Genomic DNA, 26,147 nt, shown 5'->3' on the forward strand with positions numbered 1-26,147 from the left:
AAGCTCAATGTGTTAGTATTATACACATCATCCAGTTGTCTTTATACACTTTATTATGTGAATGTAAACCAAATGGCTTATTGTACATATTTGTTTGTGCGTAAATAAATACATGACAATGATATACTATAGGGAGTACAAGTGGACTGGATTTTAATCTAATTTTTATAAGAGACCTTTGTGGATATGAAGTCTAACCGATGCCGAGGCCCATCCATTTAATGGAATTCATTTCATCCGAGGAAATACCTGACTCATTAGTCGTAATTAAAACAAAAATGTTACTTATAGTAAATAATAATGATTTTTTATGCTTTAATTTAAAACTTCTAAATTCATTTTTTGACTTCATAATTGTTAATGGTTTGGTGAAACACTATACAATCTACCCTATAAGAAGATTTAAGTATCTGGAAAAGACCTTGGTACTCTTGCTTCTTCCAAAACCATCCACGTCTCCATTTTGTAAACCCTACCAATTGCCTCTACAACATCACACAACTTTTGTTTCAAAATTTCAGATTGCCTTTTTTCCTTCTTTCTCTCTCAAACGTCTTCTCATCATCTTTTCTTCTCTCTCTCTCTCTCTCTCTCTCTCTCTCTCTCTCTCTCTCTCTCTCTCTCTCTCTCTCTCTCTCTCTCTCTCTCTCTCATTTATCTCTTCCTCACCTACCTTCACCCTCGTCCTTCTTTTCTCTTCCCTCTCTTCCTTCTTCTCTACAACGTTTGATGCAAACTATGTTATTTGCAAAAGCATACAGAACATATGCGAAGACGAAGATGGAGACGCCGACTTTTCTCAGATTTTTGAGGTTTGTCTTTCACTTTATTGTTTTACATTTATTTCAAATTATGACTAAAACCTTCTGTTTCCGCTTTTCAGATATTCTAACCGTTCATTCATAGCGATCCGTTTCGATTCATTGTACCGAACCTTTTCAGATCGTCACTACTATCCCTACCATTGGTAAGTTTCTGTTACTATGCTTTTATTGAATGTGTCTGATTGCAGAATATTGTGACGTGTCTGTTTTTTGTTTTAGGGTTCAATGTGGAAAGTTCAAGATTTATGATTTGTTAGGGATAGGATTTATGATTTGTTCTCTGACATTCTGTTAGGAATTATATTTGTAGGGGATATCTGTGAGGTACTATTATTTGGGTTTGAGAATTAGAGTGTTTTTGTTTTGGTTACAGAGTGTAGAGTGTGAGTATAGGCACCATGAGATTGCGAGGCTTAACCGGAGGGATATCAGGTACTGGTTATTGGGGGAAATCCATCGAGGAAAACCTCGCCATTTTAGCTTCTATATCTTCTCACTCTGCACAATTTTGGTTCATAAATATTTGATCTTTGTTGCATCAATTTAGTTCAATAGATTTTTACTTGCGTGTTATCTTGCTTATGTCGAACATATGTACTTGTAATTTGACTATTATATTTCTTGCATTAGAATGTTCTTTTTCTTTTTGGTGTTAACTGTTATGAAACACAGTATTATGACTTATGAGTGTGTTTGGTTACTTTTGTTTTTTATATAGTTTTTAAAAATGATTTGTTATAGTTTTCGAAAAATCAAATATCTTTATCTAAACCTGAAGTTCTATTGTGAAAACTCTTATATACAGTACCATATATCGACAGAGACGTCGCAATATCGACAAACTCCAACGTGAAGTTATAATGATACACCATTGGAGACGTCGCAATATCGACAAACTCCAACGTGGAGTTATAATGATACACCATTGGTAGATCTGAAATTAATGTGATTGCAGCTTCTAATGATTGTAATGTCATTTTTATGTTAGCATATGGTAAACTATCTTGACTGAGTTTTGGACAACTTTGATTTTGTTTTGATTTAGTGTTTGTTGTTTCAGGTTAGCTGGTGTTGGCTCGTGCGAAATGGGGGAAGATTCGCCGGCGGTGCGGTTTCTAAAGGGTTTGTGATATTGAACTGGATGTGCAGGTTCATTTGGTGCTCGAATGCCTCAAGTATTTTGGTGGGAGCATATTCAGTGTCGGCTTTGCTTCGTCAAGTGCAGGTTGGGAATTTTGGTAAGCTTGTTATCTTGATATGGAACATGACTAACTGATCTCTCAATGCCTTCACTCAATTTCCAATGACAGTTCCAAGTTCCAAAAGACTTTTGTTTATATATGATCCTTCTTTTCTTCTTCTAAATTTTTCTGTTGGGCTGCATTTTCTTTTTGGATCAGGTTTGATGCTTACAGGATTGGTTTTGTGTGTTGTTGCAGGGATTTTCATGAGTATTGTGATCTTGCCCTATTCGAACAGTTTGAGAGTGCATATGGCTGCAATTTGCATTTATATAACGTTGAATTTGCACTTGATTTTGGGACCGAATCCACTGATGAATTGTTGACTGATGCCTTGAATGTATCCTGTACAGGTTCCAAGATGAGGTTTCCCGGAGTCGGAAGCGAAGCTGTCTCAAACATGGAAACCCATATTGAAGCTTGAAGTATAAGTTTGTGTGTATTCAGGATATTGGTTTAGCCTTGAATTGAATTGAGTTTCTTCCTTTTTTCTGATGATACAGTATTTCTATAACAGGTTGTCCATGAATGGATATGTTCCTTTGAAACTCTGAAATGAATTTTAAATCGAGAGCTATGAATTGCATTCAAATTTTCTGTAGGTAGGTGAAATCCATGGTTTGTTAACATATGATTTGGGTTCTTCAAGGGATTGCAGATTCAGGGCATTATCTGAGGCAAGCAACTCTAAACCAATGAGAAGTGAGATTTATATGTACGATTCATTCCTTTATCACTTTGTTGGGATGATTTTCCTTCATTTCTTAAGGAGTGGCTTCCTTCTATTAATGTCGCTTAGGTTGTATTCATTTATATATTGATGGTCATGTTCATTGCTGCTTCTGTTTTCCTTGTATTTGTAGGTCACTGGAACAATATTCATACTTTTTACTTTATCCCCTCAACTGGCTCCAATTTTGGGCTTTCCTACTAATCGTTATGAGGATACTCCCCTGAGGATACTCCTAAAAAGTCTTTTGCATCTATTGTGAGTTTTATTCATTTATTTATTACCATAAATCTTTATTTTTTAGTATCTGACTATAACTTTTTTGCAATAATTTGTTCCACGTGAATGCCTTGAAAGATAATTCTGCACCTTTCCATTTGAGGGCTTCCCTTGCAAAACCCGCGGTGCAACCACCTCGTGTTCACAGCAGTGTGCCTGCTCCCGAAGTACAAGTCCCCCTAACGCCGACATTCCATTGGAAAAGAATAATGAGAATTTAGGTAATTTTAATTTACTCATTCCACTGGATCTGGTTTTCAAGAAATTCGGGTACATTAAACGCGGTGATATTCAAGTTAGAAGTAACAAGGTACGTTTATTTTGAACATTTCCAACACCTGCTTTACTGAATGCACATTGACTACAATTAGTGATACAATTTCTATTTTTTTACATGGATTCCACATGTAAAAAAGAGAATTTGGCTTTGGCGGCTTATATGTGATCACTTCAAAGACTCCCGAGTATTGTTGGTTTCGGCAACGCCGTGGACTTGACTTTGATGATGAGAAGGTTCTCCGGTTTGGAAGAAATTCAGTAACTTACGTTGGCATCATCACACAATTACTGCTACATTTGTTTATATGCTAATATATGGCTGGACTTATTAACAGTTTTCATCTTTTCATTAACAGTTTTGGAATTGTTAATAAAAAGATTCCATTATTACAGGGAGAGGACATTCATGGGATACCTGGACTTATTAATCTTTTTGGAATTGAGTCACCTGGTTTAACATCAAGCTTGGCAATTGCAGATTTCATTGCTACTAAATTTTTGTGAAGATACAGAGGCGTTCAGCATGGAACATTTAGTTACTTGACATTACCAAAAGATACATGGTTGTTGTGCATGAGAAAGTATTGCAATTAAATGCTCAAAATGTCTAATGAGATGATTGAAACCATGGCAACAATGGTATTTCACAACAATGCAGCAAATAAGGTCTTGTCATTGTTAGATAGCATATTTTAGTACATAGTAACATGTATTTAATATGTAAATAATAATTGTTTTCTCACTAGAATGGAGTTATAAGTATGAAGTGAAAATACCGGAAATACGACACCGATAATAATTTTAAAAATATGAAGCCAATTAATATTAATAATGTATTGTAGGGAGGTAGTAAACAAGTTAGATTTGAGCTTGTTGATGAGAAATTTATAGCTATTAGCCTGTTATTTATTGGAAATTTTACAAGCATGTTCTAAATGTGGAACCATATATCTTTGCATGTTTTCATGATTTACTAAATCTTTATAGAACTTTTAAAAATGAGAATGTGCATGAAATAATCAATGGTATGTAATGAAAAAAAATGTACTATAGTTTAAAATTGGATCAAATAAATTTTTTTGTTAAGGACTTATATAAATATGTACTAATGTTCATATAACTTTTTTTTTTATTTTTTAACTTATTATATGTATCTGATAAACTCGGTCTAACCCACACCAGAACCCGTGCGGACGCACGAGTTTCCCACTAGTTATTAAAAAGAAAATGCAACATTTTATATATTTTCATAAATAAAAGTACTTTTGTACTAAAAAAAGAAGTTGCATTGCTAATAACATAAGAATCGAACATATTATTTAAAAAAAATAGATATGGCATATATCTATAAACATAGGATTAGGGGTGGCAAAACTTACTGTGGCCCGCCGGGCCGGCCCGCTCACCCGCCAAAAATTGGCGGGTTGGGTTGGGATTTTAGGATCGCCCCGCCAAAACCCGTCGTCCGCCATTGCCCGCTCTGCCAATGCCCGTCACCCGCCAAAGCCCGCTCCTCCTCCAAAATTCTCTTGTTTTAGTTAATTCTAATAATTTCAATTCTTGATGGTTTATTTTATATATTTATTTGTAAATATATGTAATATTTTTTCAAGTAAAATTTGTTAAAAAATTGCTTTTATAAAAATTGTTTTAAAAAATAAGTGAAAAATTTAACTAAAAGGTAAAAAAAACCTATTAATATATATATATATATATATATATATATATATATATATATATATATATATATATATATATATATATATATATATATATATATATATATATACAAATAAAAATAGGCGGCAAGCCGTCCGCCAACCCGCCATCTTGGCGGGACGGGCATGATTTTTGTGCCCATTTCACTTGGCGGGCACGCCCGCCCCGCTCGTTTTTTAGCGGGCTTAAGGCGGGGCGGGCGGCCCGTTTTGCCACCCCTACATAGGATGCAATCAAGAGAATAATTATCTTAGTATTGTGCAATAGAGTGCTCTTTAAGGCTTCTATAGTCGTCTTGAAAACAACAGAAACAATTTACTTTAATTTTGTTGTTGTCAAATTGTCTCAGCTTTAAATCAAGATCCTATAATTTTGGAAATTTACATTCCACTTGTACTAAACTGTTTTTTATTTATTCCGATAACTCTTAAGATTTAAATATATCCACTTCTCAAAATAAGACTCAATAATATGTGATGTTTCATTTATGCATGGTAAGATGCATAAAAACCCTAAGAAAAATAAAACTACATTGAAAATTGATTCCTACAAAAATTTAAAATCCTCTAATATAAAATATTTTTTGAAATCCCCATTGGAAAACTTGTATCTCAAGCATTGCAGCCATGGCAAAAATGGTTGGTTCTTTGACTAAAGGCAAGGCAAGTAATTCTATACAGTGCTTTAATTTACTTAAAGCTTTTGATATTGCCATCATCCCAAGTAAGCAATTGAGCACCATTGATATTCTTTGGAGTCCCCCTTCTCGAGGTTGGGTGAATTGCAACACGGACGACATTGCTTCAGGCTATCCTCTCTTGGCTGCTTCTGGAGGAATCTTTAGGGATGAAAAAGCCAATCATTTACTTAGTTTTGCAGCTTATATTCGTCTGGGGTCGTTGGTGGTGGCGGAGTTTACCGCGGTTATTATTGCTATTGAGAAAGCCATTCAAGAAGGTTGGTCTAGACTTTGGATTGAAACAGTCTGTATGCTAGTGGTGAAAGCTTTCATAAATGTTCACTTAGTGCCTTGGATTCTCAAGTCTCGTTGGCTTACGTGTTGGACGTATACTCTAAAAATTGATTTCTTGATTACTCATATTTTTAGAGAGGCCAATTTTTGTGCGGATATCCTGGCTAATATTGGTTTTGCCAGCAAAAGCTTCTCTTGGTTTAATTATGTTCACAATGATATTTACTCCGCTTACTTGCTACAAAAGTCGGGTACCCCTAGGACTAGGATTTGCCTCTAAGAGGCAGTGTTTTAAAAACCGGACCGGTCATCGAACCGGTGAGTGTACTGGGTCACTGGTTTATCGATCGAACCACTGGATCACTGGTCGAACCGCACGATTAAACCGGATAAAACCGGATTAAACCGGATAACTCGGTTGAATAGACTTGTCATTATATAGGTATAAAACCGGTCGAACCGGATGATTCAGTCTCTAAAAAAATATAACTAGCTTTTAAATTTTTTAAAAATATCATATCATAAATTCACAATTCATAACTTAAATTCAAATTTTAATTCAAATTTTAAACAAAGGTATCACACATAACAAAATAGTAAAAAATTATAAAGTCTAATTGCAAACAGAGTCTAATTACAACATAATCTAAACAAAGTCTAATTACAACATAATCTAATTGAATAGTTTATAACAAAATAACTCCAATGTGTACCAATTTAATTCAAAATAGGATCCTCCTAAAAAGAAAATCAAATAAAATTAAATATGTTTATGTTATTTAAAAAAATTTATTAGCAAAGATAACAAATAGACAATGAAGTTTTTAATTTGTCACTAACGAAAAAAACTATGTGAGAATGCTATTTAAGTAATAATACACTACTAAATATATTAAAAAAAAAGTTTAAAAGAAATGTTAAAAAAAAAGTTTAAAAAAAATTAAAAAAAAAAGTTTTAAAAAAAGAAAAAGCAATTAAACCGCCGGTTTTCCGGTTTTCCCGGTTCTACCGGTTTTCCCGGTTTTTACCGGTTTTCACCGGTTCCCACCGGTTTGATGGCATATCCGATCCGACTATTGAACCAGACCGGTTACCTGGCCGGTTCCCGGTTCGACCGGTCCGACCGGCCGGTCCGGTCCGGTTTTTAAAACTAAGTAAGAGGTCTTGGTTTGGTCCTCCTCTTGTGTCTTTGTAATCTTTCTCTTTTCTTTTAATATAATTTTGGTTTATTAAAAAATATATATTTTTGAAATCAAAATTTTAAGTTAACACATATAAGAATCGAGAGACCTTATCAATAAATAAATATGTATGCGTGAGTGCGCGCACGCACACCCATATATATATCTATATATATATATATGAGAAAAAAAAGGACAAGGAAGGCAGAGGACAACTATATTTCTTCTACTTTTTCTGTCATATATATGAGTAGGAAAACTTACATACATACACCACCTGATGCACTAGGATATTATTATCAATTATAAAGTGGGTCTTAATTATAATTTTTCAACTAAGTAAATGACTAGTAATAGTTGTTATCTAAGATTCAGTTACAAAATGTGTAAACTAGTAAATTAAATATATAGTTATTTTAAAGCCAACATTTCTGTACATAACAATAAGAGGGTTAATCTCTTGATTATACCCGACATTTATAGGTATATCCAAGACATATTTTTTATATTAATAAAATATTGTATTTGAATTTGTAATATTTTTTTTAATTGAGTTATAATTTCTTTCTTATGAACCGCTATAGACAAGATCTCTTCTTTTTAATTAGAAAGACTCTTTTATTTCTTATAAAATAGAAAATTATGTGTTTGCTTTTAAATGATTATTCCACAAAAACATAAAACTGTGTGGTATATTAGCATCTAAGTGAAATAATATGCCGCAATGAATTATTAATTTTAGGGAGAAAATTGTGATCCTCGAAACATTATAATTCATAACATTCATAGAGGATACCATGAATCGATTGGAAGTGATAGGCACCCATTAATAATGTTCATTAACTATTTTGTAGGTAGGATTATTGTATTTGAGGTACTAAAAACAATTAAACTTTATAGTATTTAAGATCTTATTATGATACTATTATATTTCATCTTTTTGCTTGTTGTTAAGAATACAATTTGAAAAAATTAAAGTGTAAGAAAATTACAATAAAAAAACTGAAAAGTATGCTAAATATAATTACTTACTAAATAAAATAATTGGTGAAAACAAAATACAACTTCCTATTTTAAATCAAAAGTGAAAAAACCTTTGTAATGTGAACCTCCCTGAAAATAATACTTTTTACAATTGTGTCTTCTATGGAGTTCAAGACACTTTATATGATCACAAAGACCTTCACTACTTCAATAATCATTCAATTCAAGGCTCCATTAATTTCATCTTCAACTTTGAGAGGTCCCTTTATGAGGTATTCTTCCATTTTAAGTTTTTTTCTTTTTAACGTCTTTAATATAATATTTAGGGTTAAATATGTCTGAGGTCCTTATAAATATACGATCCTGCAATTTTGGTTCCTCTAAAATTTTTCTTCGAATAATGGTCCTCACAAACTTTTCCATCCGCAATTTTGGTCCCTTCCGTCAAATTTCATTAATCCTCCTCTAAACTAAGTCAGAAAAAGAAACAAAAAAGTTAGTCTGCATTAAACAATATTGGAAATGTTTTTATTTATTTTTAATATGATTCTTAATATTTTATATACATTGGCTTGTAACTTAGAATAGAAAAGGAATTTGAATTTATACAATTTAATAACATTCAATGTCATACACGTATGGTTGTGGACAAAAATATATTGATTATATATAAGTGGTTGTATGGTGATATCAAATAAACCATTCACTATCCTCCATATTTTGGCGCATTTTTTTAACAAAATGAAATTCATTTGGTGCTTAGGAACTTTTCTACAAGTGAATGAATAGGAAAAAAACTGAAATGGAAAGTTTATAGGAAGACATACCAGTATTTAAATTTGATTGAGATAATATTTCTTCTATTTGTGTGTCATTCTCCATTGATATCTCATCATTTAAATCAAAAGGAAATGAGTTGATGAAGATATTTGTGTGTCATTCTCCATTGATATCTCATCATTTAAATCAAAAGGAAAATGAGTTGATGAAGATCTTTGAAGCATTAAAGTAGAAGAACTTTGATTAATGTCAGTAATAAGTTCTTCTATATTAGGGGTAACATTCAAATCAATTTCTCTCAAAACCATTTTATGATTATTATTTTTCTATAGAACTAACATTTTTAGGACTAAACATGATTTATTTATAACATAAAATGAAAGGAAATTTTGGCGGTGCATTAAAAATTTGGCGCATTTTTTTAACAAAATGAAATTCATTTGGTGCTTAGGAACTTTTTCTAAAAGTTTCAATTACATTACCTTTCATTTACTCTTATGCATGTACCAAATAATCATATGCTACAATGACAAATTTATCTAACTCTATCCTATCACATCCTATAATTTCTTTTCATTTACGGCACTTTACAGTCTATAAAACAAAAGAATAATTTTGCATTTAAATAATACTCCAAAAAGATAAGGGTAAATTAGTAAAAGTGCATGTTATTTTGACTAAATGATTGCATTTTCTAATCTGTGCGTAAAAATCTTAAACGACACTCATTTTAAAACGGAGAGAGTAATTGTTAATGATTTGGTGAAACACTATACAATTATTAGAATGAAAATGCAAGATTTTATATATTTTCATAAAGAAAAGGACTATTGTACTAAAAAAGAACATGTCTTGTTTATAACATAAGAATCGAACACATTATTTAAAAATAATAGATATTGTATATATCTATAAATATCGGGTGCAATCAAGAGAATAATCATCTTAGTGTTGTGTACTAGAGTGTTCTTTAAAGCTTTTATAATCGTCTTGAAAACAGCAGGAACACATCACTTTAATTTTGTTGTTGTCAGATTGTCTCAACTTTAAATTAAGATCCTATAATTTTGGAAATTTATATTTCACTTGTACTAATCTTTTTTTATTTATTCTAATAACTTAATATTTAAATCTATCCACTTCTCAAAATAAGATTCAATAATATTTGATGTTTCATTTATGCATGATAAGATGCATAAAAACCATAAGTGAAACTAAAATTAACTTGAAAATTGATTCGTACGAAAACTTAAAGTCCTCTAATATAAACTATTTTTTGAAATTGAAATTTTAAAGTAACACATACATGAATCAAGAGATTTTATTAATAGATAAATACGTATGCGTGTGTGCGCACACACATGTATTAGTAATAGTAATTTAATTTATATTTATATATTTATATATATATATATATATATATATATATATATATATATATATATATATATATATATATATATATATATATATATATATATATATATATATATATATATATATATATATATATATATATATATATATATATATATATATATATATATATATAAAAGAGAAGAGGAAGGCGGAGGCCAACTACGTATCTTCTACGATATTTGTCGTATATATGAGTACGAAAATAAGAAAAAAATTTCACCCACCTCCCAACCTTCTTGCCCACCCCTGGTGAATTTACCACAATACCCCTTATTTCGGAAGTTCATTTCCGAAACTGTACTTTTTTTCTTAAAAAAGGTGTTTTCGGAAATGCATCTCCGAAAACGTGTTTTTTTTAATATAAAATATTGATTTCGGAGATGCATCTCCGAAATAAAGTTACTTTTTCAGAAAATGTGGTGTTTCGGAAGTTCATCTCCGAACGCCCCCCCCTTGGGGAATTCGGAAATGAACTTCCGAAAATATGTCTGGACAGAAGAAAATGAAAAACAACAACAATTCACTTTATTTAATCGGGTGAAGATTACAACGATAATATTACATATAATTAAAGTTACATATTGTTGATCACAGGTAGGTGGGGATGAGTCAACATTTTGATAACATCGTCCGCCGATCTTTGAAGTTTCGCGTCCAACTCGATCGGGCCTTTCGAAGAAAATCGGTCGAACGTTGTCCACATAACCGCCAAATCTTCGTCGTTCTTGATCTCAAAAGGTGTGAACTTAATGCCTCCCTCGTCGTTAAGCGATGGCGAGCGGTACTCGAGCTTGACAACCTTTCGATTCTCGGGATAGTGCAAAAGCGTGTTGAGCGACGATATCAACTCCGCAAACGGCGTGTCGCGCGAGAAGCGAAATTGGAACGGCATCGGGTAGCCGGTTTCAAAGTAGACGAATGTTAGGTGGGGGTAGGTTTGTGTCATTTGTGTTTTGTGGTGTGGAGAGGATGAAGAAGAGTGTGTATTTATAGACTTATTGGAGCATTGATGGCCTAACAAACCTTATCCTGCCTCAGGGGACATTTCGGAAATGAACTTCCAAAAATAGGAGGCAGACTAGCATATTTCGGAAGTTCATTTCCGAATTATGCAGAAACAGACATAAATTTTGCATTTTGTTGATTGCTTAGTGTGTTGTCTAAATTGAACATATGGAATTGACATTAACCATAAATTAGACAAGCAAGTCATAAAACATAATTATATTATACATGTATTGAATCGGTCCGATTTTACATGATAAACAACAATCAACTACCTAACTAAGAATATAACATGCCTATTAACTCCCTTAATTGCCCTTTTGTTATTTTTACTTTGCACTAAAATATGCCCATATTGGTAATTTGCTAAATCAAACTTCACTTACACCAATCATATATCACCATTATTCCAAGTGGCACTATTTTCTCAATTTTCCTATTTCATAACACTAAATTAACCATTGTGTAATAATATTGTTTGATTTATGCCTTTACACGATAGACAAAACCAAACACAATTTCACTATACACTATCTTTCCCATGGTTTCCCTCTATCTTTCCATTTTCAAAAAATTTCAAAAATAATTCTGATAATCACTTCTCTCTCACTTCAACACACATTATCTTCTCTTTCTCTCTTTTGCGGCTAGGGTTTTCAGATTCAAACCCTTGTCTTCTTCTTGTCTCTCCGATCTAAACCCTCAGTTTGAACTACGAAAACATTGCAAACATAGTGTTACAGTTATCGTGTGAAGTGAATCTGAGTCTTGTCTTCTGTTTTTGTTGTTGTTGTTGTCAAGATGACAACTATGAATCCATTTGATTTGCTTGGCGATGACATTGAGGATCCTACCCAGCTTATCATAACCGAACAACTTAAAGCGGTGGAGGCTCCGGCTAAGACAGTTTCCGAGAAGGACCAGGTGAAATGTGCTCAGACGACTAAGCCAGCTCAGTTTCCGTCTAAGCTGCCTCCACCTACCCAAGTTCAGTTTCTTCTCACACCTTATTTCTTCACCCTTTGTTATAGTTTTTATATTTTGTTTTCACTGAATCTTCATATCTCTTATGGATATTTCCATCACCTTCCTCTCCTTTCATTCTTGAAGTACCAAACTCGCTGAGGAAGATTACACGAGAATACAAGATCAAACACTGTCACAAGATCAAACACTGAGGTATGTACTATGTAGTTTGGTGGAGAACTAAAATAAAATAGGGGATTCGGTATGAAATGGTTCACCATTTTGATTTATGGCTTCTGTGGTCTTTTTCCTCTTATTTTTAGTTTCAGATAAATAAATTTAGTTTGAGTTTCAAAATGCATTTAAGTTTTTTGCTATTATTATTTTATTTTGTATGTCAATTGTTGATCAAGTTGACAAAGAGTTGTAATGAGGATGAAGAGGAAAGATTAACTAGCTTTAAATATTTATTAATTTCTAGATTTATATAAAGCATAAATTTGTTTACTCCTAACCCATAATTTCAGGTACCAAGTTTCTCTTTTTTGCTGATAGAAAATTTGTTGGTTGTGTTTGAGAAGTTGGGTGGGAATGTTTTGGTTAGAAGGACCAATACACTACTAACAAATCTGACAGTAAACTCCATTAGTTGGCTGGACATCATGGTAATTGAGAAGCATCACCAAAAAGTGATCTTCAACTTTTTCATCTTTGTGAGCAAGTTGGGCAAGTGTTGTTTTTCTGACACCTCCCATGCCTAAAGTTGCAACTACGCCCATATTGTTATGGTTAGTACTTCTTTCTGATAGTAACATGTTCATTGTTTTCTCTTTGTCATCTTCCCTACCAACCATAACAAATTCATTGAACATAGGACTTGAAGGTGTTCTATGAGAAACTCGGTCACTTTTAGCTTTGAAACTAATGATATCTTTATTTTCCACAAAATGTTTCCGGTTTAAGCACATTTTTTCGTTTGGAAATTGATCTTTGTATAGTTATTTGTAGGAGAAAAAAAGAAATTCCAGACCTATTTAGTTTTGCTTGCAGGTTGCGTGTTCTCCGTCTTGCATCGAAGGGAGTCATAGTTAATTTGGTTGAGCAGATCTTCAGCATTGTAGACAGCATCTTTCAAGCCATCAAGCCACTCTTTGACAAAAGTAGTTGGAGATTGTTGATCTTAAAGATATTGTTGGTAAAGCTCCTTCGAGGAAGCCGATGACAATAGTGAAAGAAACTAATGGGAAGTTGAATGTCAAGAAAGAAATGGTGACTCCTGTGATTAGAGCTAATTAGGTGAAATAGGTATTGTACTTTATGTAATTCATTTATGCCTTGGATTTCAATTTTTTCAATTGCATAGTTAGTGCCTTAGTGGTGGCACATCTCTCATTACTTATATTGAAGTATCAGTTGACCAAGTTCTTGAAGAGATTGAACACTTATACTGAGCTTTATCGTGTTTGTACTTGTAGAACTTCTGAGGAATTGAGTGTTGTGACTCCGACTGACACTTTCACCGATGTTGTCATATCACTGCTGCTTTCTTTTATGTCTATGTAGTTTCTTCTTAACAAGTTTGTCTCCTAACCGTATATACTAATATGCCGTTTATGTATATACTAATGTTGATTCATTTATTTCTATATTTCTTTTATGTCTAATGTTAGTGACTAAAAAGCAATCTATGTGAAGATGTTGTTTGGCCATTCATAGATTATAGTCAACCATTATGGCAGTAAACATAAGGGAATTTGTCTCATTTTTTTCATCTGGCATTTGCAGGGCTTTCTAGGTATTAAACTATTTTTGGAAGAGCTCTTTCATGTCGAGTCTGAAAGGGGTGCCTTATTGAAAAGTACATTTGTCGAAATTGATTGATCGCTTTTACGAACATCACACTCAGTGGAAGTAATTGGTGTATGCAAATGCTGGTATGAGCGAACCATTTTTTGAAATTGCAACAGGGTTTGGTGACTCTTTGAAGTTATATCTATATTGGTTATTGAACATTAGAGGATAATGTTTTTGTCAATATGATACTGTTTAGCAATTATTGTATTGCTATTGAACCAATATGTTTTGTATTGGTTCAAAGCTAGGATTTGGGTTTGACACCAATAAGGGTTCATGCTCAGTTTATTGAGAAGATCTTGCTTGCGTCGGTGCTTTTAGCATTTGGGAGGGTTGCGTGATATCCAATTTGATGTTCTTACTTCTGTTGGCAATCTTGGATGTGTTTTGTCTATCTGTTTTGACAGCCTCTTTGGTTTGTAAGCAGAAAGAGTTTGTTCATATGTGGTGAGTCACAATCCTTGTCTATTGTTATTGTATAGCCTGGTTGAGTTCATATCTTTTTACGTGGCTCGATTAAGCTATGGCGGTCTTATCACTCAAGATCAGGTGTTTGACGATTATATCATGCCAGCATTTGTAGGTTGTGATAATGATTATGCATTTGTTGGTTGGAGTAGCTGCTGATGTAATTTAGAGCTTTATTGTGGGAGGTGTACAGGTTTTCGACAGTCTTTTAGCACGGATGCCCGAACATGTCATCATGTGAGTTATCCAATGAACACTTCTTATATATATGTGTTATTTACTACTGGTCTATTACTGTCGGTATTCCTTAATTATCTTACTCTATTGCTGCATTGTTGTTTATTGCTATTGGGAGTTTTGATCAGTTGGCATATGATTCGACAGGAGGTACATACCCAACAATTCTTCACCAGTAAATTTCTTTGTATTGCTTTGTATTGCTGTTGGGAAGAGAAAACAATGTATGATTACTTGCTTAACCCCAAGAAGGTACAATATTTTGATTGTTATTTAAGTGTTTCTATTTAGATGATTTTTCTACTATGAATAAGCTGTTGTGCTGCTAATTTTTTATGGCTATATAATATTGATAATTGTTTTCCTTGAAGATTATACTCTTTTTAGTAAAGATAATTGTTTTCATGATTTTATGTTAAAACTTCAGTCTTATCTTATGCAGGAAATGAAAGCTCTGGAGAGATTTGTTTCTTTTTCTTTTCCAGCTAGAAGATTTTGTGAATGCTAATGTGAATTTCAATTAGAGAGCTTTCAATGGAAATTCAGTCTTTAAACTATCATTAGTTACAAAACTGGAGTAAGAATGTCTACTGAGTCAGTTCCCAAACCTCTATCTGTGCTTTGTCCTGAATTCTGGTAGTACCTTCAAAAGGCTCCAAATTTATATGTGCACAGTGTGGTGGATGTGGCACAATTCTTCAAGGTTAAAAATCTCATTATTGTTTATATTCTTACTTTTAAACACATTGTTGTCAAGTAACAGTTAGCTATAGTGTAGTGGAATTTTAAAAACCTGCCGTTGTTCCACTATATGCGGGTTGGTACAAACTGTTGTCGAAGAGTTGCTATACCGGTATAACGTTGTGGAATTTGAACAACCCGTTATTTCCTACCATCCCCACTTGACAATATTATTTTCAAGTTTCGTTCCCTTTGGAAACATGATGTTGGAAAATATTTGTATATCTTTAGCTCTGACATATTGTGCTTGATTTTAACATAGTCTTCAATATCTTATTCTTTGAATGAATTTCTCTACCTAAATTAATTTTGTGTATATTACTTTTTCTCCTTGGTTGACTGATATAAATGTCATCCTAGAAAAAAAATACTTTATACTCTTATGAAGTAAGAATTGATGCTCCATTCCCTGGCCTACTTAGCTATGTATTAACTTTTATTAAATTGTTTATTTACAAATGAGGATATTGATTCTATACGTAATTTGTTCTTAAAATTTGTAAATGGAATAACTTTGTTATGCTCCAAGAAACTAAGAAAAGAAAAAGTAAAGCTAGGAACTCATAATCCAACTCAATGAGGTGATGCAGCTCCTAGGAATGCATATGATCTTAGTCCTCAAGAGAATGTTTTGGGGAAAAAGCAACCAGTTCTTCCTCTGGAGATTGTTCCGAGGGAAATGAAGGATGGGATCAAATTGGAAATAGTGAATACAATGGAGAGCAGCCGGTAACTTTCATGGAAAATGATTATCAAGTTCTGTCAAAAGTGTAACTATGTATATATTGACAATAATGATGTTAAATAGATGAATCAACTCCTGAGTTTTGATTAGATTTTATTTCAACTAGGAAGTGGTTTATATAATCTAGCTTGGGACATAGATAGACGGTGCCTCTCATGTTTTAATTCGATTTTTTCAAAGTTTAGTTTTAACTTTATATATTGAATAAATAGCCTTGAAATTTTCATGAATTTTGCAATGTTGATAAAGGTTTAGATATGAGAATTTACCATGATGATTCATCACTAAAGCATTGATATTAACCTTCATGTGAATATACAAAATTGGATAAGCTATATTGATTAGATGAAGAAGAGTAATAATACACCATAAGTTCATGGAGTGTTTAAAATAATTTAAATTTAAATTGTTAATTGATCTCAATATCTCTAATTACTCACTATATTGCAGTTACCAACTATATTGTATTCTACTATACAAATTTTCTGAATTGTATATTCTATTTATAAAAATATATCACATAATTTGGTTAATAAAATACTTAACAAGATGGAGTAGTTAGTAATTTTAAATATTTGAAGTATTTTTTATTTCAAATTTACTAACAAATTGATTTTTATAAATATATTATAGACAAATAATTATCTATATAATTTTAATTATTTGGTTTTTGCGGATGCACGAAATATTAATTGATGCATGCATTATTGTTCTAGGTGATGATATTAATTTCCTCGTAGATATTTTATTGAAACTCACTCTTTTCACTGACAGTCACTATCTTTTACTGAAACTCATTACTTTCATGGGTCACTATTACCACAATACCTTTTTAACCTTTAACTCAATAAAAGGTACTAGAGTTTTAAGTTTTAAGTTTTTATCAATTATGTATTTATAAATTTATAAATTTTGTAACAAATCCTTAGGTACTAGACCCGATGTAAATTTTACTAACTCCTGTGAATTTTATTACTAAAACTCATTATTTTTACGGGTCACTATCACCACAATACCTTTTTTATTTTATTCAACAAAATATTTGTCCATATTTATAGTTAGTGATATTTGTAATATTTCACTTCCAAGGATGATGTTTCACATTAACATTTCTAAGTATATTCCTAAGAACCATTAAGGTATATGTGCTCTTTTCGTCTGTACTATATTATTCACATTAAGATATGAATTACCCGTGCGGACGCACGGGTCTTCTACTAGTACATACAAAAAACGATCCGGAACAAACTAAAATTCACCGAACCAATCGGTGGATCCTAAGTCCAAAATAGGCTCATTCTTCGACCGCTCTCTATTTTGCTCGCGCTCTTGGCTCATCATTTCTTCAAACTCCGCCATTCTTGAAACAAAAGGATCCGGCCAAGTCTCCGCCTTATTTGAACGATGTGCAGTCCATTGACAACAAGTAGCCGGTATAGGACACCCCGGTTTCAAAACGCTATCCGGTTTCTTACGCTTCAAATCAGCAAGTATGTTGCGAGGCGCCACTTTGACTATCGTTAGGTCCGATATCACATTCCTCTCTTCGCGGGACAAACGACACGCCATTGCATGCCCGTGTAACTTGACATCCAAGGCATGATTATGCATTCCACAAATTACGGTTAACCGCCACAAATCATCAACCCTCCGAGTGGCACGCAACTTAAACGGACACCCGCACTTTCTCGACCCCGTGTCCTCGTGTTTTAGCACCCGATTTGATTGTACATAACTACCACCTCGTTCGCAATTCAAAACAACGAAAGCTTTCCGCCTACTATTTCCGTTGTCCGACCTTAAAATAACAATTGCAAATCCATTTTTGTTAGCTTCCTTCCGAACCCAATCAAGCAATTGTTCGCGATCGCCGAAGCTCCGATCAATTGTAAAATGTTGCCGAACATCGACCGCATTGATCATAGGAGTAACGTCAATAACCGGATCGTTATTATCGTTGACAATTTCTGGAACTAATAGTCCATCGTCTTGCACAATGTTGTCCGGATGCACCATACCTAACAAATGAATAAATTATCAAAAGTTGGCCAAAACTGTTTTTTTTTTACTGCCAGGCCTATTTTCGGAAGTTCATTTCCGAAATATGTTAGGTAACATATTTCGGAAATGAACTTCCGAATTATATCAGTGTTCAGCAGAATTTTGTTGAATCAATGTAGTGAAATAGGGAATGAAATAAGTGATGTTTACCTGAAATTGTAGCTTTCTATGCTCCCTTAACGTGATCAACGGTTTGAAACTTGATTTTAGGACGAAAAATGGATGGAGATTGATTGGGTTTTGGAGAGGGTTTGGAAAAGTGTTGGAGAAAAATGAGAAATAGTGAAGGAGGGAAATTTGTATATGCAGAAATATTTTCGGAAATGAACTTCCGAAAATATTAACGGTTTTGACATTTTCGGAGGTTCATTTCCGAAGACAAAAAAAATTCAAAAAAAAAAAAAGCGCTTCGGAAGTTCATTTCCGAAGCAGGGGTAGTTTTGGTTTTTCGCTAGGGGTGACCCCCATAGGGAGGTGGCTAAAGAAAAAATCGAAAACAATCATGCACACACCACTTGATGTACTAACTTGATGTACTAAGGATATTCTTATCCAAGATAAATAATTATTATCAAATTTAAAGTGGGTCCTAAATATTATTTTTCAACTAAGTAAGGGACTAGTAATATATGTTATCTAAGATCCAGTTACAAAATGTGTAAACTATTAAATAAAATATATAGTTATTTGTTGATGAATTATTTGGAGCTCGTGTTTTGATTTTGTAGTGGAAGATTTTAATTTTAAATTCTTCCTAAAGTAAAAAATTGAAGTGGAAAAATATCTTGTAATGTGACACCCCAAACTAAAGATGAAATCAACATAGTCTTGAACTCCATAGAAGACACAATTGTAAAATGTAATTTATTTTAAAAAGATTTGATGTCCAACAGTATGCTCTACTTTTGATTTAAAATATGAAGTTGTGTTATAGTTTTACAAATAACTTAATATAGTGACTTCTTATCTATATCAAACATTTATATTTTTTTTATTTTTTAAATTTTTCTTACACTATCTTTTTTCTTTTTACGTTGTATTCTTAATTTATAAGTAACTATATAGTTTCACAAATATAATAATAATATATTAAGAATTTTAAAAATATATCATGTAATGGCCACTCGATCCATGCATGTTTAATTTAAATTCCAAAAGAAAAATTTGTATTGAGCATTGCAAAATGGTCCTATGAACCAATTTTCCTGTCAAATTTTTCACTTTTTAAAGATTATGATGCTTCTTCACATCCATATCTAAATTATCAGTTAACATATAGTCTGATTTTGAAAAATGGATAGCTATAAATCTTTAAAGATATCAGAAATAAATAATTTAATAAACAACTAGATATAAATGCAACTAAGCAATATGGTCTTGATTTAAAGTTGGGACAGGCGGAGAGCAACATAATTAAGATAACAAGTGACCAAAATGTTCCTCTTAATTTCAAAACTATTAAAGAAGCTTTAAACAACATTTCACTACAGTTACCCTAAGTTTTCGACTTACCAACAAATGGACAACTGGAGCTCAAAATTGGTAATTGGGCCTCAATTTGGTAAAAAGGCCCTAAATTGGTAATTGGGCCTCAATTAAATAATTACATTGCCATTTGGGTCGAAGTGGTTCGACTAAGTGCTTAGTAGTCGAAGCTGTTCGACTAGAAAGATGATCAGAGGCTTCAGCGTTCGATCAGAAATATGCGAAGACTTAAGAATTTTGCTGCAGAAATTGAAGTGGAAGTCGAGAGGTATTAGAAGTTAAGAGGCAGTTTCAAGCAGTTTTCTGGCAGTTCTTACAGGACGCGTGGAGGTCTCACATTTTCTACATAAACACAAGTAAACTCAAATCTCTGTGCAAAAATGAGTAACGAGTGCAACTTTGGAATGTACGTATGCGTACCAGTTTAATTAATGCAATCATTTTACGTTATATCTCATCTTTCAGTGCACATTTACTGCTTTTTTATTGCTTTGATTTACTTTAAAGCCTTTAATTTCAGTGTTTACTTTTATTTTAAAGTTACTGTTGTATTTAATACAAACCAGATACACATAATATAACAAAATAAAGCAATTAGTCCTGGAGTATTCTAGTTGATTCCGCAAAAGTAACCTTTAAAAAGGAAACTAGCGCTTGTTTACCATTTTTCTGGGTAAACAAATTGGCACGCCTGGTGGGACACGTCAATTGCTGTTTGTTTTATATTTGTTAGTATAATAGTTATGTATGATATTAAGAAGTGGTCGGAAATTAACTAACATGGCTGAAGTTAATACAAATAATTCTGATCTTTCTGGAAATCAAGGAGGTGTTCTAACCGGAGCAACACCACAAAATGCCGCATATTCATCCCCAGTGGGAACAACAAATACTGGTGGATCGACGGCAGCAATAATGGTATCATCACCAACGAATGTACGGTCACCGTTGAATCCATTACGACCGCCGTTTCATGGAATGATGCCTCCACCAGGTTTTAACCCTCAGTTTGGAATGCCCACGTCTATGATGCAAGGTTTGCACACAAATCCTTCATTATATTCTGACAGCATAATGGCTACAAGCACATCAAATCCAGGGGGTCGACCTATAGGCATAGGATATAATCACCAGGTTTTGCCATCTTTAAGTACTACGTCAATGTTGTCAATTCGACAACAAATGGACGAAAGTAATCATGAAATGGTGAATGCCCTTACTCAACAAATGGGAACTGTTTTTACTCCCATGATAAATAACACGAATCAAAGTTATGAAATATTGGCGGGACAAATGGCCAGAATTGCAGATTTCTTTGGAGCGCCCCCACAACCAAACCTTTCGACTACTCAAGGGTCAAATGTGAGAGGGGTCGAACCTATAGGACAAGGAGATCAAATTGAGCAAGAGATCCCTAGAATAGTACAAAGGCATCAAGATGCTGACCAGGTTCTTAGGAACATCCAGCAAGATGTCAATATTGGACACAATAATATCTCTAATGTAGTTGAACAAATTTTAGTTCAGAATGGAATAAATGTAGGTTTGCATAGACCAAATTTCGTTTCCCCGCTGTCAGAATATGTAAGGCAGACAGAATTGCCTAGGGGGTGGAAAGTCCCAAAATTCACCAAATTTGCTGGTGAGACTGGCGAGTCGACGGTCGAACATATTGCTAGGTTCCAGACAGAGGCTGGAGAAATAACAAACAATGAAAATCTAAAGATGAAGTATTTTCCAAGTTCTTTAACGAAAAATGCATTTACTTGGTTCACGACCTTATCTCCCCAATCTTTGTTCTCATGGAACCAATTAGAACGATTGTTTCATGAACAATTTTATATGGGACAGTCGAAAATCAGCTTGAAAGAATTAGCTGGAGTTAGACGAAAGGGTACAGAATCAGTCGATGACTATCTAAACCATTTTAGGTTACTGAAAGCTAGATGTTTTACACAAATTCCTGAACATGAGTTAGTCGAAATGGCCGCAGGTGGGTTAGATTATTCCATAAGGAAGAAATTAGACACCCAACATTTGAGAGACATGGCACAACTGGCAGATAGAGTACGCCAGGTCGAAAGGCTAAAAGCTGAAAAAGCCAGAGCTAGTAAATATCATAAGAAAGAAAAAATAGCTTATGTTACTACAAGTGAGTTCGACTCTAATAGCGACAGTGAATACGAAGAGGGAGAGGTCAACGTGGCTGAATTAAAGCCAGGACCACCATATATCTGTAAATTGCTTAAACCTTCAAAAGATAAAAATCTGGTTGAAAGTAAGAATGAAAATTTTTCTAGTAAAACGTATTCATTTGATATAACAAAATGTGATGAAATATTTGATTTGTTGGTTTCTGATGGGCAAATCATAGTACCCCCGGGACTTAAAAATCCTCCTCTTGAACAAAAGAAAAAAAGAGGATTTTGTAAATTTCATAATTTCTTGGGTCATAAAACTTCTCAATGTGTCCTTTTCAGGGATTTAGTGCAAAAAGCTTTGAAAGAAGGAAGGTTACAGTTTGGAGAAAAGCCAAAGTCATCAATGCAAGTTGATACTGATCCTTTGCAAGTCGAAAAGGCTCACTATACTGAGCTTGCTGATGTGATGATGGTCGAGACTACTGATGGTTTCGTTAGAAAGCAAAACGGCGCTGCTGATGCCAAAGTTTTGAACATGGTTTATCCTGAACCAAAAGAGAGTCTTTTGAAATTCCTTGAGAGATGCCACAATAACAACTCTCAAGTTGGATTATGCCCAAGGTGTGATGATGTTTTCAATGTCGATGCTGCAAACAAAGTGAGGTTCGACCCTCGTCGAGGCAAGAATCGTCAATTCATGTATACAGGAGAAAACAGTGGTCGAAGGGTTGGAGAATACAGGAAGATGTTTGAAAAACCAAGGACTTTCCGTCCTAAGACGGATGTCCTTGAAGACAAATGGGTGAAACCCATTAACTTCAGAGGTAAACGCCCAGAATGGCAGATTCAAGGCGATGGAACCAATGCTGAAGGTTCTTGGACTGATAGTGGATCTAAAAGAAAAGATTACATATCTCCAAACTACAAAGGAAAAAACCCCATGACTCGAACGCAGTGGAGACGTTACCAAAGAAGCCACAAGAATGGACAAGAAGGTTCGAAAATGGTGCAGGCAGGATTTTCTCACTATCAGTCAAAACCTTTTCACAGGAAGTTGACTGAAGAACAGGCTAAAATAGCAAATGAAAGATTAGCTGCTGGGATGATCTTAGGAAAGAAACTCATCAAAGAACTAGTTGATGATGATGCTCCGGCTCTCAATACGGGGAAAGAGCCTGAATATTCTCCACTGTCGGACGAAGAGGTCGACGACAACTTTGACATAGAGTCAGATGAGTTGCTAATCGACTGTGGAATTGTCTCTGTACTTCCAGCAGAGTTCGACAGAGTATCTGAGGTATCTGAGAACGAAGATGATTTTCTTCCTGACGAGAATGTGGAAGAAACACCTGTCTGTTACTATGTAAAGGGAAAAGGGGTGGTAGAAGAGCAAAAGGCTGTGTTCGAGAGGCCAGGTCGAGGAATGATGTATCATTTGAAGCCTTTATTCATAAGGGCGAAAGTGGATGGTGTTCCAATAAACAAAGTGTTTGTCGATGGTGGGGCTGCTGTAAACTTAATGCCCTATTCTTCACTTCAGAAAGTGGGAAAGTCCGATAAAGACTTAAGACCCCATAATATGGTACTGTCAAATTATGAGGGCAAGACAAGTGGAATACTTGGAGTAATTCAAGTAAAACTACCTGTTGGTTCGTCTGTCAGGTCAACCATCTTCATGGTGATTGCATCGCAGGCAAATTTTAAACTGCTGTTGGGTCGAGAATGGATCCATGGTATTGGGGCAGTTCCTTCCACCTTACATCAGCGTGTGGCCATTTGGAGGTCAGATGGTATAGTGGAGAATATTGAAGCCGACCAAAGTTATTACAAAACTGAAAGTGGTCGCAGACACTTCGACCAGCATTTGGCAAATGTAGCTCCTTGCTACAAAGCAGAAGATGTATATCCTTCTGATGAAAGTGTGTCTAAGTATCTGAACTTAGACCCAAATTATGCTTTCATTTGGAATAAAGAAGATCCTAATGAACCATTGAACCATGAAAGTCCTCCAGAGCAGAGGACAACAATCAAAGACGATGACCACTGAGTCAGAATACCTGGCTCGAATAACGGCCTATTTGGCCGAAAACAAAGAAAAAGCGGCTTTAGAAGCCGAACTAGAGAAAAATATGACGATTGAGGCCATGATAGTAAAAAATGAAAACGATCAAGAAGTCGATCACCAAGTCGAACGACTTGACGGGATATACGATGACGAACCTTTAGGTTTCGAAATGGATCCATCAGGATCGGTAAAAAGGATGCAAGCTCAAGATCCTCTTGAGGAAATTGACTTAGGTGATGGAGTCATTAAAAGGCCTACTTATGTAAGTACAAGGCTTACAAGTGACCTAAAGACCAAGTTGATTCGACTTTTGAAAGAATACAAAGATTGTTTTGCATGGGATTACAATGAAATGCCTGGTTTAAGTCGACATGTGGTGGAACATCGACTACCACTAAACCCAGGGAAGAAACCTATCAAGCAGCTTCCTAGAAGATTTGCGCGAGAGGTTATGGAAAAAATCAAAATAGAAATTGAAAGATTGCTGAAAAGCAAGTTTATTCGAACTGCGAGGTATGTCGAATGGTTAGCTAATATAGTGCCTGTCATAAAGAAAAATGGTAGCCTTCGTGTATGCATAGATTTCAGAGATTTAAATAAGGCTACTCCTAAAGATGAATATCCCATGCCAGTTGCTGAAATGTTAGTCGACTCTGCAGCCGGATTTGAATATCTCAGTTTATTGGATGGATATTCAGGTTATAACCAAATTTTTATAGCTGACGAAGATGTACCTAAGACGGTGTTTCGATGCCCAGGTGCTTTAGGAACTTATGAATGGGTGGTAATGCCTTTTGGTTTAAAAAGTGTTGGAGCTACATACCAACGAGCCATGAATTCCATGTTTCATGATTTTATTGACAAGTTTATGCAGGTTTATATTAATGATATTGTAATAAAATCTAACTCTGAAAATGGTCACTTAGACCATCTTCGACAATCTTTTGAACGTATGAGGAAATATGGACTCAAAATGAACCCTTTAAAATGTGCTTTTGGTGTACATGCAGGGGATTTCCTAGGCTTCGTGGTTCACAAGAAAGGCATTGAGATAAACCAAAATAAGACGAAAGCAATCTTGGAGCTAAAGGCGCCAGAAACAAAGAAACAACTCCAGTCATTGTTGGGGAAGATTAATTTCTTGAGGAGATTCATCTCAAATCTAAGTGGCAAAACGAAGATATTTTCACCACTTGTGAAACTCAAGAACCAAGATCAATTCAAATGGGAACAAGAACATCAACAGGCATTCGACCAAATAAAAGCTTATTTAACTAAGCCTCCTATTTTGTTACCCCCCAATAGGACAAAAAGTATGAAGTTATACATAGCTGCATCAGGCTCGACAATTGGGAGTATGTTGGCCCAAGAAGATGATAATGGCGTCGAAAGAGCCATATATTATCTAAGTCGAACCCTAGTAGATGCTGAAACTAGGTATAATGATATTGAAAAATTATGCTTATGCTTGTATTTCTCATGCAACAAACTTAAGCAATATATAAAGCCTGTTGATGTGTATGTGCCTTCTCATTTTGATATTATTAAACATATGTTGTCTAAACCAATTTTGCATAGTCGAATTGGTAAGTGGGCCTTAGCGCTAACTGAATTTTCCTTGACATATGTCCCTTTAAAAGCTATGAAAGGACAAGTTGTGGCTGATTTTATAGTCGACCATGGATTAGTCGAATTGTCTGTAAATCAAGTCGAACGAACTAACTGGAAACTGTTTTTTGACGGTTCTAGTCACAAAAATGGATCAGGCATTGGAGTCTTGATTATTTCTCCCAAAGGACTTCCAACAAAGTTCCATTATAAAATGAAAGAAGTATGCTCTAACAATGAGGTCGAATATGAAGCCTTGATAACTGGTTTGAAGGCCCTAATAGATTTAGGGGCAAAACGAGTTGAGATTCGAGGTGATTCTGAGCTAATAATTCGACAAATCAAAAAAGAGTATAAATGCA

General features: G+C 34.1%; 2 long non-coding RNA genes across 4 annotated transcripts; both read left to right on the forward strand.

Annotated features, from left to right (window-relative positions):
* The first annotated feature begins 358 nt into the window (after positions 1 to 358).
* LOC131636286 (uncharacterized) lies at positions 359 to 4,824 on the forward strand. Of its 3 annotated transcripts, none has more exons than XR_009294016.1 (8): positions 359 to 812; positions 884 to 967; positions 1,630 to 1,791; positions 1,885 to 2,062; positions 2,264 to 2,780; positions 2,929 to 3,053; positions 3,153 to 3,587; positions 3,710 to 4,824. It is a non-coding gene; the product is annotated as an uncharacterized LOC131636286 (long non-coding RNA). The 3 variants fall into 3 exon arrangements; XR_009294015.1 differs by having other exon boundaries at positions 3,153 to 3,620; positions 3,710 to 4,823; XR_009294014.1 differs by having other exon boundaries at positions 361 to 812; positions 3,153 to 3,384; positions 3,491 to 4,820.
* Positions 4,825 to 12,684: 7,860 nt separating this feature from the next.
* LOC131636290 (uncharacterized) lies at positions 12,685 to 15,908 on the forward strand. Its single transcript, XR_009294019.1, has 6 exons — positions 12,685 to 13,168; positions 13,431 to 13,685; positions 14,166 to 14,681; positions 14,809 to 14,939; positions 15,087 to 15,191; positions 15,382 to 15,908. It is a non-coding gene; the product is annotated as an uncharacterized LOC131636290 (long non-coding RNA).
* The last annotated feature ends 10,239 nt before the right edge of the window (positions 15,909 to 26,147 follow it).

This window comes from Vicia villosa, unplaced genomic scaffold, assembly GCF_029867415.1.
Source record: "Vicia villosa cultivar HV-30 ecotype Madison, WI unplaced genomic scaffold, Vvil1.0 ctg.001687F_1_1, whole genome shotgun sequence".
Taxonomy (NCBI): domain Eukaryota; kingdom Viridiplantae; phylum Streptophyta; class Magnoliopsida; order Fabales; family Fabaceae; genus Vicia; species Vicia villosa.